We start from the raw sequence: 6,055 nt of genomic DNA, 5'->3' as shown, positions 1-6,055 counted from the left end.
ATTTTGGAAGAAGGTGGATTAATGGCATGTGATAGAAAGAAATAGTCCTCATCCTTGCTCTAGAAGATGAAGCAGCATGCTCAGCAAGGCCTCATCCACTACATACTTTTGTAGCCATGGATAGGACTCGGACAGTCAATGTGACATGAGAAGAATTGCTATCTAGTTAAACATAGAGATGTTGTAGTGACCAGATGGTTTCTGCTTGGTGATTTAACAATCAAAGTGTTATTGGCTCTGGAGATGCATTCAGAGCACTGTGCCCTGGATATCTATGGCTCCATTTATGTTTCTTTTCTCTTGTGGGCTTGGATTTGATGTTCCCATCAACATTATTGAGTGGCAATGTTATTGACCAGAAGTACGTGAATGATTTGCTTAGCGTACTGATAGAATTTTCTTATATGATTATATATTTCCTGGTAGATCTAATACTTTCCATTACCTGTGTAGGTTAAAGTTGTAGTTGCATATTATATTATTCATGAGCTGTATATCACTACTAGTTTTGATGATATTATTTGTTAAGTGTTGACCACACAATTATCATTTCACACCACCTCGGTGAGTTATAGCATGTTTTGTATATTTTATAATGTTCTATATCTTCGTAAGGATCAGTGAACTGGTATGTTGGGTATGATTCCAAGGTTATTTCCAAACTTTAAATTTCAATGTGCATTGGCCATATCTATGTAATTTTTTTTTCTATTAAGACAAAGAAAATTAGAAGAATCACTGTACCCTTTGATCTACCCAAGGATTTAGAATTCAATTTTAACAGAATCCTCTTAAGCCAATAGATTCATAGATCAAACTTACTGGAATTATTGAAGAAATGGGATGTTCCTTAGGCAGACACCCTTTTGAAATATAATCTCTGTCCGGAAGGGAGGAAAATTAGGGACTATAATTATGATAAAGTCTTGGGATTCTCACTTTGATTGCATTCATAGTATCGGATGATGTTTACCAAAGGCAAATCTAAAGCATGAAACCAACAAATTAGTAGTACAGGGAGGAGCTCTTATTTAAATGCATGTGGAATCCAATAAAATAGAAACATTAAAATTCTTTATCAGAAATACTGACCAACCTATCTCTTATAGTACCCTTAATATTTTATAACTCAGCTGTGCCAGTTAAAAGAATAATATTCACTGAACCAAAATATCAGTTTCTAACAGAATCTTCATTGTAAATACTGTGTTAGTGTCACAATTCATGTGCAACACTATCTACTTTAATTCACCCATACACTCGAGACTCAACTAATTGATAGCGATGCTGGGTTCTAAGCCACTGATTTTTCCAGCATTCAGAGAATCGGGGTATCATTTGTGCTGGTGACAATGGGCTTAGAGAGTAGCACTACACTCATCTATGACTGTACAAGAGTTACATAAAATTAGCCAGAGGTTTTGGGTCAGGACTTAATAAAAGGAAATGTAAAGAACCTTTTCACATTATCTTTTCTTGGAAGGGGGTGCAGATCTTAGGGGAAAATGTTCACTCACTATTTATGCTATTGGGGAACGCATGGAACACTTTTATTTGAATAGTCTCATGATTCGAGAGATAGTAAAAGGAGGAAGCAGGGGCACAGTTAAGTGTGGGTAAGATTATTGATTAATTTGACAGGCCAGGTTTAAACACATGTTCACGATCCTATCGATAATGCAGCAATATTTGCAAACATCCCTTGTAACCACACAGATGAAATCTATCACCAGTAATGATATATATTTCTAAAGGAGAAAATCTGTGTTATCTGTGGATTTCATAACCACATGGTCCTCGCTATTTAAACTTCAGCATTGCAAATTGCATTTCTCATTTGTAGGAGGATTTGTTATAGTTAATTGTCCTTTCCTCTTAAAAATGCTTTGTATCCTGTTTATTTAGCTTCAGCGCTTAGAGCATCATTACACTGATTTATATTCAAAACTCAGATCATCACAAGCTACTGATACATCAAACACTCCATTTTCTAATAGTTTCATCTGAAATTTCTGAACTGCACCTGAAAGGATTAATGATGATCAAGTGTCTTTTTTCTCTTTAGATCTTCCAGCCTATTGCTTATCTGCATATAAATCTCAGCTGGAATTATTTTTATATAAAATTAAATAAAAATATTTTATGTGAAAAACAGCTTGAAATTATTGTAGGTCCTGATCCCTGATGCAGTGTTATAAATAGAAGCCATTTCGATTCTTCACCTCCATACGCTGGGTAACAATGTCACAGAATCTGACCCCACACAAGATGAATTCTGAATAATGCATAGTATAGCATCAATACAATGCTTGGCTGTCACAAGAGGCAAAGAGAATAGACCTAGGCTATCTCAAGAAGCAAAGAGAAGGACAAATCCGACAATCACAAGGGGATGCGGTTTTCGAATGATTGTGTTTTTTCTATTCAAAACCAAAAATACAGGATAAATTTCAAGTTACTTACTCATGGACTCTGTCAACTTGGCCATTGCTGTAGTTTCTTCTTGTGCTTTTCCTAGAGGTGAGAAGAAAAGACGATTATGTATACAACATGTCTGAGATATGAATTGACAAAATGGGTCAATTATAATTACCTTTCCCCTGTTTTTTTCCAGGTCACAATTTGGTGTCCAGTGAGAAATTAATTTCAAAAAATCTCAGTTTATAGATATATTATCAGACAAGAGAATTTTAGGACATTAAAAAAACCGCCCCGTTGCTCTTGGAAATGAGTGTCTGTCACACTGATCTTGGATATATATAATTGGTGATGCACGACCAGTTTTCAAACTCTCTTTGATACTGGGATTTTGACATCCGTATGTCAATCTTTTGCTCTCTACTTTCCCTTGTTGAAGCTTTTTTGATATTTTTGGATCTGATATTTTTGTAGTCATTTGGTTTCTTTTTTCCAAAAACTAAATAGATTTTATACATCTTTCTTTGTCTTACTTTTTGAGTTCCTGGAGTCTTTTGAAAGTCATTACTTTTGATAGGTTTACAACTTTATCTATTTTGGGCTGAAAACATTTTGTTTCAACCGGGATATAAGTTATAACCCACTGAGTTTGAGAGTCAGATGATACATGCAGAATTAAATTTGTCCTGATTAAAAAATGGCTTTGGAGCTATTAAGAATAATGATCATCTCTATTGAAAAGTTCTCTATAATTTCTTTAGGTTCCTAATATGTTTAGTAACTGCAATATTGGCCAATGTCATTTTGCTTTTTTGTAATCTTATTATTTCTGATTATGAAACTAATGCTGCTCATTATTTTAAAACTTCAAAAAATACTGGAAAATTATGTCATAAAATACAGTACTCTCATAATATCATCCTTACAGGAAACCACTGTTGCATTTTGGGGAACATGTTTCTATGCCCATTTCTATACTTGTTAACATATGCAGATGTGGAAATACCATTTTTATAAATATAAATATCTACACTAGACATACTATTTTGTAATCTGCTCTTTCACTTAACCCCATATTGTCTACTTTTCTACGTCAATAAAGATAAAATCCAGAATCAGTTTTTAATGACTGCATAGCATTGATCATGGGTTACACCATAATTTCCTTAACCAAGTCCCACTCAACTTTTAACAATTTTTCACTGTTTTATAAAACACTGCATTGAACATCCTTGAACCCGTATCTTTTTTTGCCCTCATCCTGTTACTTACTGAGGATAAATTCTAATGTTTTGCATAACTTATTAAAAAGGTATGACTGTAAAAATTTTTGACACATACCACTCAATTGTTCCCTCAAAGATTGTATCTGACTGTGAATACAAGTGTTCATTTTCTCAATTCTTGCCAACATGCCAATGGTATTAGTGTTTTTTTCCAATTGTTTCCAAATGGATAGGCAAAAAATGGTACCTTGTTATGAAATACTGTTGTTTTTCTTTCTCTGACCTTGTGAGCACCCATAATGTTCCTTCACATTTAATCATTATGTTATTACTTTAGTTTCACATTGCCGTGCTCCACCTCCACTGTCCTCAACACTTTGGCTCTTAGAAGCCAAGGATCGCCCTTACTCTTCCCCATGGCTCTAGTACAGAACTGAGCATATTACAGCTGCTCAGCTGGTACTTAACGTGTCACTGCTTGGGTGTTGAAGTACAGTTGACAAAATTGTTATTCATTCTTTCAGTGCTGCTATTCCTAAACTAAAAGGCTCTGCTTCGATTGAGTGGCAGCGAATAATTGTCCATCATAAGTATGCTTGACGTGCACAAGCTCTGTCTTCATAACTATGAAATCAGGACACCTCTTTTTACTTTTATTAACAATTGCCCTTGAGAACGGAAGGAATTAAGGACACATAATTTACTAACCTTCCTGCTGTGGCATTTAGCCCATGATATTTGACATACCACAGGGTTTATATCAAGATGCTGACTCACAGTATGGCTTGAGCTGGTAAAGAGGTTGAGTGTCATGTACAGAGACAAATAAGACCACAGCCAAAGAGGGATTTGTCACAGCAACGCTGGTTCACACCAGTGTGCAGAGGCTTCTACAAATATCAGTCTCTAGTGGTCATCACAATTCATGCCTGGAAACATCTCCACGGTGGGAACTTGGTGAAACTCACCCCAGATTAGTCTTTGACCTTCAGGAGACTCTGCTTGCTTGGTAGTTGACCCTCAGTTTTACCTCTTAGCTTAGCTTTGCTGGTTTGGCCCTTCTAGCTTACAGTGCCTCTCACTGTACCCTGGTCTGTGACTTGCTCCCCCTTCATTCTCTGGCTCCATCTTCTGTCAGACTACACACTCTACTACAACTGACCTCTTTAGCCTGGACTTCTTCTGATTATTGCAACTGTTGAGTCCCCAAACCATTGGCAACCAGATTCTAGGCATTATATCTTCACAAAGACCTGTCAAGTTTGTGGGTGTCATCACTTTGTCTCTTGTGGCTTAAGGACCCTGCCATATTTGTAACCCAGTATTGCTGGTGAATGGTCCTTGTACTTATTTTACTCAGACTTGTTGGGTAGTCTTGTCCTGGAGAAATCAAATACTGCTTGTGTCAGCATTTTTGTCTTCCCTGTAGTTAAACTGAAGCTTCTGATACTGAGGGGAGGGTATCCTTGAAAATCCTAATTTAGCTCTCGCAGTTTGACTCATCTCTACCATAACTTATGGTTGCAATCATGGCATATGTTTCTGTGTACACAGTTTGTCATTCTATGTGATGTCTTTAAACTCCTTATGTCCTTTCTTCATTATCAGAAAGTATATGTTTGCAATTACATGGAATGTATCCCAATAAAGCATTTACATTCCACTCTTGATCCCAACAAATTCTCCTCCTTATTCTAAAGCCAAGAGTTTCTTCCAAATTTCCTGGTTGTTGGATTTGTATCACTGTAAAGAGATTTAGAATTACAGCATCTTAAAACTGATGAGATTCTTTTAGAGATTGTCAAGTCCAACCCCATATTGATATAGTTGATGGAGCTGAAGAGTGTGATGTGCTAAGAAAGGAATTTAGACTGAATTGGTCTCTTCTTCTCATCATCTCCAATCCTCCAAAAACCTTGACACTCACCACACACAGACATATATGGACAAGATTCCTTACACAGCAATCTGGGTGCTGTACTGGAGTTTCCCAGATGTGCCATTTCTGTGTTCTTTTTAAAGCAGTGTCACCCACAACCATGCCCATCCTCAATTTCCATAAATGGTGGTAACTCCCAAATTTGCATCTACTGCCTGGACCTCTCTATTGAACTGCTGCTATCCATTGGACAGCAGATGTCCAATGGACACTCCAAACCCCAACAAGTTCAAAACTACTCTGTTTCCCGTCCACTTTCCACCTGCCCCCACCCTCCTATAGACCCTTACCCTTCGGCTTCCTCTTCCAGTCTCTGTCTTTGGTTTATAAAGTCACAATCTACATTGTATATGAGCCGGAAATCTGTGCATCACCTCATTCCTCTTTCTTCCTCATAGTTACCAAGATCTGTTAACATTGGTTAATAGATTAACATATGTGAATCTGATCTCTCCTCTCTGCCATTCCTTAA

This window comes from Choloepus didactylus, chromosome 1, assembly GCF_015220235.1.
Source record: "Choloepus didactylus isolate mChoDid1 chromosome 1, mChoDid1.pri, whole genome shotgun sequence".
In the NCBI taxonomy this organism is placed as follows: domain Eukaryota; kingdom Metazoa; phylum Chordata; class Mammalia; order Pilosa; family Megalonychidae; genus Choloepus; species Choloepus didactylus.
Note: the sequence above shows the minus strand (reverse complement) of the source record.